Source organism: Apium graveolens, chromosome 10, assembly GCF_009905375.1.
Source record: "Apium graveolens cultivar Ventura chromosome 10, ASM990537v1, whole genome shotgun sequence".
NCBI classification, from domain to species: Eukaryota; Viridiplantae; Streptophyta; class Magnoliopsida; order Apiales; family Apiaceae; genus Apium; species Apium graveolens.
Window position 1 is genome coordinate 14,294,451 of NC_133656.1, and position 13,941 is coordinate 14,308,391.

Genomic DNA, 13,941 nt, shown 5'->3' on the forward strand with positions numbered 1-13,941 from the left:
TAAGTGTATAAATTTGATATTGGTATTCTGAATTCAATTCTACTTGAGAATCTGATAAAGTATGTGAATGAGGGCACCTCTGAGTGTACCATTTTATTGACAAGAAATATTTGATGAGGGGCTATCGATTCTTCTGATGCCAAGACCACTCGATTCAAAGTTATAATTTCCTTTCTCGGCTCAAATTTGAAAACTCTTTATTTCAAAATCGTCATCCGGTTAGCCAAAAATTTCTTCAGTGGTTACGATGTTGAGATTTTTTTTACAAACAAACTGAAATATGCTTAGTTGCATATGTTCTCATAAATGACTAGTTAATTGTCCAAACTAGTCAAAATTTTAATTAATACAACAGAAGCCTAGTTAATCATCCTAGCTAGTTGTTATGGGTCAAACCATTTGAGCTGGCCATTTTCTTAGCCGGTTGATAATATTGCTTGATATGGACTAGCTATTATTTTTCTAGTTCCACTTCCAATCAAATTTTTTTTTACATAATGCATTATATATGCAAGATTAATCGTTAATAAAATTTTTGAAGAATGATTTAATTGAGATCTAACTAGGTCGTCCACTCAAACGAGAATTCATATTCAGTTTTATGAAATATTTTGTTCATGAAATGTTCTATTCTTTAGTTTGTATAATGAATATCCAATTAAAACCATAAAGTATTTGAAGAACAATGTATTTCCTTATTGTTAATCACTGAATACAATTCCTTCCTTCAAAATAACATCATTTTGAAACCTCAATGGTTATCCTTTGATTGAGGATGTTATTTGAAATTTCTTTTATTATTCGAAAAGAAAAGTATTCTTTCAATGGGGAAATCTTACAAGTATCATTCATATGATGTTATTATTCAGCAATCATTGCTTTCAAGAGATATTCTCTAGAATATCATAATATAAAATTCTAAGGACATGGAAGGATAATCCTTGTTGTATTCTTTCTTCCAAGTTATTAATCTTTTGAGTATTACGACTCTTTTATTCAGAGCTCAATATTTTTTTCAGATATTATATTTTGAAATCTTGATTAAGATTGTCTAAATTGCATCGATATCGTGAAAATCATTTTTCCAAAGCTGATTGCCTTCCGAACAAAGAGAGGTATAGTGAAGAACTGATTGTTGTAATATGAGACTGAAAACTCAGTGCTATGATGGTGCAATCGGAGTATCATGATAAGTAAGTTGTTTTAAAAAGGGAAAGACCAAGCACGTATGAATTCGAGGAGTAGGATTTTCAAAAAGTGAAGGTAAGATTAGTAACAACCCCGTGTTAACAATACTCAACGATAAAAACAGGATTTAGTGTGAAGTATAATGATATGTCTACGCAGCTTAAGGACCGTGACATAAGGCATCCTAATAATGATCTAGAATAACACGATAAGGTTCGCACTAAAAAGGACAAAGAGCTTAACTTATGAGAAAATTTTAGAATTTTTTTTTACACTGAACACGAGGTAGAGGCTACAGTCAAATTGATCAAGAGTTATAATTAAGAAATCTATTATCATCAAGGAAAGGCCAATATGGTGGCCGACACTTTAAGTAGGAAACGATAGATTGAGGATGACAAACTTCAGAACAACTGATGAGGAGGATCGCACAAATGAATTTGAAGTAAGAAAATATGAAGAGAACCCTTTATTACGTAACGGGAAGAATTAAAGACAACTATAAACTTAAGAGGATACTAGTCATGACCAAATATGACTTCAAAAATCATTAAACCTATTTTAAAATATTTCTGAGTTTCAAAAAATCATGATAATACTTTCAGATCATCGGAGAATATTATCTCGATATATTTTAAATATTTTGAATATAGTTTTAAAAGAAACTCCCCCTTATTTATTTATTCATTGACAACGGTCGACCCATATTACCTTAGTACTTCCTTCGAAAATTCTCGAAAGTACATATATATACATATATGAGATGAGCTGTGCTTATCAACAAGCAAAACGCTTGGGGAACTTCGATATAGTTCGATGTTCCAAGTATATGATAGGATTCTTAAAAGGACAAGGGAGGAGTAGAGTTCCAGTACTTCGTGGACTGGGGAGACTAACATTTTAATTTTCCGTATGTGAAGGTACCATGTGTACTGAAGGACATACGAAGTATGTAAAATATACCCGGGGGAGGGGGAAAGCATATAAAGCCCGAATGCGGCTAGGATGACAACCAGGAAGTAAGGAAGTTGTCCATCTACATGTAAATAATGATACCATTATACGAATGATCATCGTATCTCGGGGGCTCCGGTGATTGTCCTATTCTTCCAATTGGAAATTGAAATGCAATACCGTAACCCAAGCCTAGGTGCTGGTTTTACTATTAAGGTATTTGTAAACTAATAAGTCAGTCAAAGAATTATTTTGAAAAGAGGTGCGTATCACCAAGAAAACCACTCTGAATAAATACATATCCTTATACGGATTAATATAATTTCTTTAACAGTCTTTTCATACTGTTGATTATTATGGATGAGCATTATTGCTCACTCTTACTTTCTTTAAATGTCACAACACGATAGATTACCAGTATGTTGGCGTGGGGCTTAGTCTCTTGAAATTATGGGAAGAATCCCTTACAGTTTTTTCTCAGGTGGACCAGAGTATTCAGATGTGTATAAGATGTTAGTAGTAATTATTATAACTTCATGTAGAGGTTATGAATAATTGTTTAAATCATGTAAAGTATATTTGAGTTGTAATAAAAGAATATTACATTTTGTACATCATTTCTAAGGCTATAACTTGTGTGAGTGTGTGCGTGAGTTTGGGGTCTATTGGATTATTGAATCAATACAGGTTATACATAACTGAAGGATGGCGTGACGACCCAGATTCCTGACCCCGGATTTGGGGGCGTTATATTTGATCAATCTGAATATGCTGTTGATATGCCTATTGGAGGAGCCAAGATAGAAATGAGTCTAGGGACTAAAGTTTTAATCTTTAATCCTGATGGAAAGAAAATTGGGTTTCTGGAGCTGGATGATTTATCTCTTGGAAATTCAAAGTTATATAATCTCAGGGCTGCCATCTATCAGAATGATGAATCAACAGATGAACTAAGGGAACATAAACAGAGGATGCAATGGTATTTGGATGTAATGGAAGAAAATCTGCTGAGGAAGTTTCTTGAAGATTTTCCAGATTGTATTAGAGTTCAGAATGAAGACTAAAGTCTGATATTCACTGAAGCAATAATGAATATGCTTACTTGATTCCTGCATTTAGATAGTTTTGACATCATCAATTGGAACTTTTATATATTGCCATCATGCACAAGTTGGGCGAGATTGTTAGATATAATTGATGATATGAGAAAAAACTATCAGAAGTACATATCAGAACTTATATCAATGGATGATGATGATATCAATGGATGATGATATCAACGGATGATGATGATATCAATGGATAATGATATCAATGGATGATAATGTCAATGGATGATGTAATCAGTATTTGTCACATAAGTTGATCTTCGATAAGGAAAAGGAAACAAAAACTCAAGGCGGTGAAGGACTTTACCTCAAAAGCATTGTATTAGGTTTCCTTGTTGTTAATAGACAAGGATTCCTTATACACTGTGTAGCTCTGCTCTGTATAAAGCACATATTAGGTTCATGCTATAAGCATTGTGATCATTGTTATATTTTTTGCATAACCTAGCAGCTCTCAAGGATATTTGTTCATCCTTTCGAGAGAGTACGTTTGTAATCAGTTTTTATCTGTTAATATAAAAACTGTTGCAACTGTTAAAGATTTGTCAAATTGATTGTATTAACTGTATCCACCCCCCTCTACAGTTGATTAAGGGCCTAACAAAACAAGCTCATTACTAGTTGCATCCTCCCAAAAAGATGTGACTACTGAAACAAGCTCTCAACCAAGAGTACAGGACAAAAGGGGAAGGGACACAGACCAGCCTCAAACTTACATAAGAAAGAAGAAGTGTAAAACCTATGGGGGAGTCACATGGTGCACACACAGTGTCAACTGCAGTCTAAGACTCAGTTATTACACTGGCATAAAGTCAGGTTGATGTGGCTCCAATAAATGTGGAGTCACAACCAAAATCTCTTACAATTGAAACACCTCACACACACAATTCTCCCACAAACTTACTGGATGTGGACATGATACACACATCAATTCCTGATTCTCCATCTTTGACACTCTTGGAGGGGCCAAAATCCAAAGAAAGTGAGCATCATCTTATAGATTATTTGTTGGCTCACTTGCCACCTCTTTCTGATTCTACTGAGAAATCACCACAGATTCTACAGTATTTTCAATTCCTAACTCTATCATTTCTACTCTCTCTACGGATATTCCTCATCCGTCGACTAGTGATTGTCTCTCGACGGATAAGCTTCACGGAAATTATCCGTCGACATTCACAACTACTATTTCGACGAATGTCCTTCATCCGTTAAAAGTTCCTACACAACTTGAAATTTCTACAAATGTTACAAGTGTAGATGACTTAGTGGTTGTTCAATCACTATTAGGATTGAGGGAAGGGAGTGAACTGAGTGAGAGGCTAAGTTTCTCTCAGGCAAAAGGAGAGGAAATGAGTGATCAAATGCATGCTATTTCTTCCAGCATGACAAAAATGAGTGAGAGGAGTCCTACCTTAGATAGTGAAGGTGAGGGTGTGAGAGTGGGAAGCCAATGGGAGCCCTTGATGCAAGAAAAGAGAGATATTGAGAGAAAAGAAGGTATAATAGAATAATGGAAATAACCCATTTTTAGTGAGTTAAGGGATGTCAATGATGCAGAAAAGAAGCAGCTATTTCAGTAAGAATATAAAGCTGTTTTAGACTCTATCTTTTTTTATGCTGAGGCATTTACTCATCCTGTTCCAGCATATCAAATTCTAGCTGAACAGGGCAATGAGGCTGCTGAGAGGACATTGAACTTGGTGCACACTACAACTTCTATGCTAAGAGCCAAGGATACAATCAATTCACTACCTTCTATAGTTAGTGATGATCTTGATTATCCTTCTGGTGCTTTTGGTGGTTCTATTGGAGATGACTCTCTTGAAGAGGATGTTGAAGATATAGGCAGAGACATAGGGGGAGAAACTAAAACTCCAGCTTGGATGTTTTCAAAGGATTGCAACTATCATCACCTTCAATCACTTTCTTCAAATTAATTCATCAAACTCAAGCTGCCATTCAATCCACTAATAACACCAGCACCAAAAGTCTTCTACAAGCCCATATCGAGTCTCTATAGTTGTATAAAATTCAAGCTCTCCAACATAATCAAGCTGTAGATGAACTGAAGCAGAAGAGTGAGTAAGTTAAGTAGAATATTAATAGGAGGTTGGATGCCTAACTACCTGATTCTACCATGAACCACTTAAATCAGAATCTCAGGAAGGAACATGACTTGAGTTGGAAAGTTAAGAACATGGGTTCAAGGCTGTCAAAAGAGGAGGACTCAGTTGCTCAAATTCTTTCTAATCAACAAACTCAAATCAACTGCTACAGCAACTGGTGGTTGCTCAAACTTTCAACCCTGCACAACTTGATTATAACAAAAAGGGGGAGAAGGATGCAATTGTCCAAGCTAGCGAGGGGGGAAGGATGTGCACATACAATTCAGCAAAGTAATTGTTCCAGCCATTACTTTCTCAAAGCCACCAGTACTAGAAAGTATTGACTTGATCAATATAGCAGCAACTGAGCTCAAGCTTAAAGAGCAGATGACAAAAATTGATGAGAAAATTGAAAAGGTTTTTGGTCCAATTGTAACTTAAGACAAATCTATGAAGCACTTCACACAATTTAGACAAGTTCCAGTAAGTGAAATGAGCATGAGGAATATGGAGAGAGGTCAAATCTTAGCTAGAAGATATCAAAAAGCCACTGTGATTTTGAAGCCCAAGAATCATTCATCAAAACATTCAAGAAAAAATCCTTTGGACCTAGTCTATGCAACTCCTCATCCTGATGACAAGAAGCTGCTTGGTCACTCCATTTCCAATCACAAAGATCCAAGAGACTCGGTCTTGAAAAAAAGAATAGACAAAATCTACATGCATGGAAAACTAATTTGTGTTATGGCTGGACATCCTCAATTTGGAGAAGCCAAGAAAGAAGAAAAACTGAGGCTCAAGCATCAAAAATGGCAGGCTGCCTTAGAGGCTAAGAAACAAGCTAAAAAGCTTGCCACCAAGTCAGAAATTGAGAAGCCTGTCACTACAACTGAGTCTGAGAAACTGGAGGAACCAAAGCATAAATTTGGAAAAAGAGTAACAAAGAAAAGAGCCAAAAGGAAGATGGAGTTTGAAGAAGAAGAGGAAGAACCTGAGCCAACCCAGTCTACTACTGCAAATCAACCAACTTTGCCCACAATGAAGCAAGCTGAAATCAAGGTCAATCCTGAGTTGAATTTGTATGGTGAACCAGTCATTCCTAAGGATGAACCAATAGACTGGAAAAGCCTACTAATTCCAGAGCTGAATCTCCCTATTCCAACCTCCTCAAAGAGAAGAAAGAACATACCAAGAAAGCCTGTAAAGTCTATCCCTTGTAAATCCAAACCCTTATCTAAACCCAAGCCAACAGTCAACAAAGGAGATCAACTCTTTATTTGTGACATAAAGGCGTTCCCAGACATAAATCTTAACTTGGATGGGCTGGATGAAGTGAGAGCTATTGATGCCCACAACAGACTCCCGGAAGGATTAGTGTTCAGGTACAAGGGTGGAAAGAAATTCACTTGGCCTCTTCACAGAATTCTCAATGAAGGCTACTCTGTCTTAGTAAAATTATTCTCTGCTATCAAGAAAAACTTTGGATTCACCATGGTGGCTAAAAAGGAGATACTAAACAAAATTGAGCAAATAAGACAAAGCTGGAGAGACCAAAGTGCACTACCAAGAGTCTTAACCATTCTTTGTACTGGGAAAAGAGTGCACTTGAGGCCATATTGATTAATGGAGTTCAAGGATGAAAAGAACACAAGAAGATTTTTCATATTAGAAAACCAACTAAAGATATCAAGTAATGAAACTCTCAAGGAAATGCAGGAGATGTTGTTCAATCAAATGAAGATGAATCCGAGTTCTACAAACAACTCCAACACCAGATTGAAGAGAACAATGAAAAGCTGGGAAAGAAGACCAGACACTCAAGGAGAAAAGATTAATTTGATCAGACTAGAGGAGCACCTTGAACAAAGCTTGTAAGACTTGCGTGAACTTTCTTTTGTCAACTTTCAATATATTTGCAGCACTTAACATTTTATGTGCTATTGAATAATCTTTTTGTATAAGATATTTTGTTATCATCAAATACTCCTAAATTTATGTCTACAATTCCAGTAGATATAAATTGAGGGAGATTGTTAGGAATAAATTGTAGGCTTGATGATATTTTACCAAAACACCTTAGTAGATTTAATTAAGTGTAATTATAGCTTTTAACGGATAATCTCACTTGTCATCTGTTGAAAGAGTAGCTTAGGTTTAAATAAGTTTTTGTAACACATTCCTATATACTGTAATGTCTTGAAAGACTAGAAATTGTAGGATATTTTAAGTCACGTTGACTTCTAGTATGATATGTAAAATATGTTGGTTAATTATAAATATTAGATGTCTTATAATTTTGCGTAAGTGAAATTGAATCAACTGCTATGAAAATATTTTCAACGGATGTTTCTACAAGGTTTCGACGGATGACCCAAGTCACGTTCGACGGATGATCCAATAGAGTCTCGACGCATGATCCAACAAAGTCTCGACGGATATCAAATTCAAATAGGAGTTGATAGTGACTTGACAGTCACATGGGTAGATTGTATACAAAAGGAATGTGGCAGCTTGTAATCAAGATTATGAAGATCAAGAAGCATTTTCATTTTCATGCTAACTTGAAGAAATACAAAGATACTGGATGGAGAAATAAAGGAACATGTGATTAGACTTAGACATGTTTGTTTTATTAATTTATCTTTTTCACATGTAACTTGGTAATATATAAACCAAGAGTAGCAAGTAGAAATATATCAATCGAACGAACTGAGAAATAGATAAGGTATAATCTGTTAAGAATTTCTTAGTTCTCTCTTTGTAAATTCTCTTGTAAGCAGCTGTGTGCTTTTTGCATCACAGAGATCTTCTACATTTATATATATATCTGGTGGAAATAACAATCCACCAGAAAGTTTTTAAACATCCTTATTTATTTACTTTGTCTTTGAATACTTGAATATTTATTATCCGCACTTAGCATATTCATACACAGTTATAGTTATATTTGTAAGAAGTTTTAAATATTGTAAAGAAACCAAGAATTACATTCACCCCCATCTGTAATTCTACTTGTTAGATTATTTGGGAATAACATGACCGACTATCAAAATTTTAATATTTTTGCTATTAGGGGTGTATCCCCCGTAATCCGATTCACTTTTAATCATACATTCTATCCACCAACTAATTAAATACACTTTAATTTTATTCTTAGTCGGATCAACAATATATATAAGAACTTTATATAATTTGAATTTTATTCTTCATTTTAGCGCATAAATGATTTTGTTTTAACGTCAGTGCACGTTATATTTATATCATTTGCCTAATTATATATAATTTGTTCTTAATTTTATTTTAGTCCGGATGAATATTATTTTTTATTAAATTCTAAAATTAATTAATAAAACCAAAGTATCGTACCGACCGACCGACTATATCCTTTTAAAAGATATTTAAAACGTGAAATTTGTTGGTTTAAATTTTTTAAAATTAAGTAATAAAGAGTGAGTACCATATCGAGCGACCAACCATATCCTTAAAAATTATTTAAAATATTTTGGCCCTAAATTTATGTTTATATTGTATTTTGGGAAAAAATAAAATAGAGTAATAAAATCATAATATACCTATATTTGTTTTAATTATAATATATTTGTAAAATAATTAGCCCGTATTTATTTTAATTATAACATTTTTGAAAAATAGTTACGCGTGTTACAAATAAGTTTTAAATAAATAAGAAGGTAAAACTACTATCGAGATTCATATTTGTCTTATTTCGCTTGATCATTGTACCGAATTCGACCAACGAATTAACTTTAATTTGGATTTAATAAAGTAGTACATAAAAAGAATAATTAAATAAGGGTAATTAAATAAAAATAAAATAAAAGGGCAACTAAATAAGCCATCTAAATAATTATAAAAAATTATACATTGTAGCAAAATTTTAATATTTCGTGTATTATAATATAATAATAGTATAAATATATAAATTATCTATTAGTATAGATAAATTAGGATATCAATATCAAAATAAAAAAAATATGTAACTTAAAATAATATAATATATATAATTTAATTAAAAAAGCTAAAAAAGAAAATTAGATTTTTGATAAATAAGAGTACACATGTGCACATGTAAGAGGGGGGAGTTTGAAGATAAATAAGAATTATTGTTACTGAGATATGATAAATTAATTTAACAATTTAACCTAGAGGCATATATATATAAAAATTATATGGCTATCCAGCTTTGTTAAGCTCTATTTTTTGTTTAGATTGTATGATTAGGCTTAAAAACATGATATATTAAATAAATTATATATAATTAGGAACCAAATCAGGATCTTGAAAAAAAAACCTCAATTCAATTTGTATACAAATTTCTTAGAAATTAGATAAATATGTAAAATATAATTTATAAGTTAGGATTATTAAATAAATTTTGCGTGTACAAAAAAAAACAAGTACCGTATCAAAATTTTAAATGTTCCGTCTTTTCTAAAATAGTAATAGATATCTATACTATTATATTAAAAACGAAACATTAAAAGTTTGGTTTTTATTTGTTGGTCGTTTTATTATATTTAAAATACGACACTTAATATTATATTAAAAACAAGACAACTAAAATTATTTTAAAGACGAAACATTAAAAATTTGGTTGTTAGTTGTTGGTCGTTCAATTATATTTAAAATAGGACACTTAATATTATATTTAAAACAAGACAACTAAAATTACTCGCCTATCAATTCTATTATATTTAAAATAGGATACTTATATTATGACACTTAATATTATATTTAAAATAATTTAGCAAAAAAAAAAATATTATATTTAAAATAAGACATTTATATTATGACACGTAATATTATATTTAAAATAAGACACCTAAAATTAACCGACTGTTAATTCATTATATTTAAAATAGGACACTTATATTATATTCATATCTATACTATTATATTAAAGACGAAATATTAAAATTTTGGTTGTCGGTTGTTGTTGAGCGTTGGATTTATTTTTAAAAATTATTACTCTATACATTTTCCTTTTCGGGATGTCCCGTTCAATTCTATACATTTCAAAACATACCGAAAATAGTAAAAAAATTATAATATAAAATTAACTACACCCACTTACCTCCACTACTTTCTTCCATTACACTAATTTTATACATTAAATATTGATTGACCCCACCACTTTACCCATTTTTCTTACATTTTCTCCCAACATTCCACTTTTTCTTAACCTCCGTGCCCAAATCAAACGTATAATTCTCAATGAGACGGAGGGAGTATTATTTAAGAGGTATAAGGTTCGAATCATGTCGGTAACATATTAAAATTATAAAAGAATAATATTTTTTAAGAGGTATAATCAAAATTAAATTTATAATATATAATGATAAAAACAAATATGATTCACACGGATTATATACTAAGTTATTATTAAATGCAAACATGCTAAGTTCATCTACGAGTCCAAGCGCTGGAAAATTTAACTACGACCATAACAGTGAATGTACGGCGAGGGCCGATTATATATTACGGGGCAGTACAAAGGCTTAGTCGCATTTTTAACCCATTTATTCGTTCAATTGATTTTTATGTCACAGTGTTTAAAAATTAATAAAAATAGTCTGGTCCTCCTCCACGAATTTGTCTTGAAATGGATAATTGTAAGGGTTAAATATACTCTTAGGTCATACTTTTCATTTCTCTTATTAAATTAAAAAATTTAAATTTTGCTGTCAAATTTTTTTAGTTGACAAGTGATGTTAACCTATTTTTAGTAAGAAATTTTGATTTTAAATCAGGATTTATTTATATGTGATTTTAGTAGATCCAAAAAGATATCACGGGGAAATGTGGCGCTCGAGGATTTATTCCTTTTTTTTAATATTCCTCATCTTCCCTGCGTTGGTTGTTCTATAAAATTGGTATAATTTTCAAATTCAACAAGTTTTTGTGAAATATTAAACAATATTATATATAGAATACAAGCAATAATTAATTTAATTAAAATAAATATAAGTAACAATTAATAAATCGGAAATCAGAAATCGGTTTAAAATGTTATTATTTTGTTAAAAATCAGGAATAGGTTAGTTTGGTTTAAAATATTTTTACTATATAATTTTATTTTTTATATAAAATAAGGAACACAACTAGATTATATTTAAATATAAATATTATGTGTAAAAAACAGAAAATGTTATTTTTTTTAAAGAAATTGACAAAAATTGATTTTAGACTACATAGGCGGCCCTGGCCGCAGCCCACAGGAAACCGGGCCTCAAAAATATTATATTATTCTTTATATTTAGAAACAAATATGTGTAAGTTTAAGATTATTGGTCATTTATATTGGTTTAAATTTGACGCCCCTACTATTCTATTGTAATTACTTCATGGAAGAGAAAAATTTGAGGTCTTAATACAAATTATCTATATTCCTACTTAAAATATATTTAAATAAATTATATATTTTGAAATAATTTTATATTATATTAATTTTTTGAACAAGTTTTATTATATAAAATTTTGGAAATGTTTAATCACAATATGATTATATTTATTATTATAAGGGAGCCCCTATTTTTATTTTTATTTTTTGACAACCAAAGCAAAATTCTTATTAAAACGAAGCATCAAGCAATACAGCCTCCACCAAATGAGTAGGGGGAGACGTGAAAACATTACAGCAGATAGTACTATAATGCATTTTAGCTAAACCATGAGCAACTTTATTAGCCTGCTTACGAATATGTTTGACACTAACTCTAGCCAATGAGTGAAGTAAAAGTTTACACTGATCGATTATGTGACCCACTTCTAAAACATACTCATGTTCACCACTAATCGCATCAATTGTTAATTTAGAGTCCGACTCCACCATTACGTCCTTCTCTTCCCAACTCTTCACCCACGACAAAGCCTCCCTCATGCCAATATACTCGGCTTCAAAAGGATTAGCTGACTTAGGCAAAATCATTGATCTTCCTTCTACAAAAGTACCACAGCAATCGCGCAAAACTATGCCAAGTGAAAACATATCTGCCTCAGGATACCAGGATGCATCGACATTGACCTTATACGACCCCTGAATCGGAGGAATCCATTTCCTATCACCACAGCTACCACCTGCAGGATGAGAAAACACTCCCTTCTGTTTAGAAACTCTGGCATTCGACCATTCCTGGACAATCTGAAAAGCTATGTTCATGGCTATCGAATCAGGCAAATATAAATCTTCCCAAACCTTTTTATTCCGAGCTAACCAGATACCATATAAGGTCGTACAAATTTTAACCACTTCATCAACAGGGGATACCTCCAAAATATCAAGAAGCCACTCATTTGCTGAAAAAATCTGACTCCAATTAAAATGCATATCCACAACTTGCCAACAGCTTCTAGCATTGCTACAATCGAGAAATGTATGCATGAGATGCTCTACGTCCACATTGCACATTGGACAAATAATTGGACAAGCCACCCCTTTAGATTTCAACCTGTTTCTTACTGGCAGATTATTGCGATAAAAACGCCAAAGAAAAACCTTCATTTTATGAGGAAGATTCAAGCGCCAAATTCTGCTCCATCCTGTAGACTGAGAAGGAACGACAACTTCCATATTGCAATCATGCCACAGTCTATAACCCGATTTAACATCATACTTACCATCTTTAGAATTAGACCAAGCAATTCGATCACTTGCTACATGGTCTGGCACTCTGATCTCCAGAATGGCAGAAGCATCAACAACACTGAACAAACTCTGCACCTTACCCACATCCCAAACTTTGGATCCTGACAAGAATAAAGTAGACACTTTTTCATCCCTTCCTTCATAAATCACCAGGTCATCGACTCTGAAATCATGTTTCCCTCTCAACCATTGATCCTTGACTGCAACGATATCATTTCCATCCCCCAGCACCCAACGAAAACCATTCTTCAGAGACTCCTTTGCTTGCCAGATCCCTTGCCATATAAAACTAGAATTTCTGCCTTTGCTAGCATCCAGAATACTAGTACTCGGAAAATAACGAGCTCTCAAAACTCTTGAGACCAGCAGCTGAGGATTTGATATGCATCTCCAAACATGTTTTCCCAACAACGAAATATTAAATCCAAACAAACTTCTAAAGCCCAACCCCCCTTTAGCTTTAGACATACTCATGGATCCCCAAGAATGCCAATTTATTCCTTTACGTTGATTAGTATCAGACTTCCACCAGTAATTGTTAAACATTATCTCAATCTCCTGACATAATGTTTTAGGTAACAAGAAACATGACATATAGTAAGAGGGTATGGACTGAGCTACATTCTTCAGCAAAACTGTTTTACCAGCCCTGGAAATAGGTTTAGCACCCCAAGCTTGAATTCTTTTCCTGATCTTCTCTTTCAAGAAAGCGAATACTCTCTTCTTAGAACGGCCAATCAGTGAAGGTAAGCCCGGATAGTTACTTGTGCTAATATCATTATAAACCCCCAACAAATTCGAAAACTCTAATTGCTTATCCCTCCTTACATTCGAGCTAAAGAAGATGCCCGATTTTTGGAAATTAATGGCCTGACCTGAAGAGTCTGCATAATGAGCTAACAGGTTTTTAACCCGAATA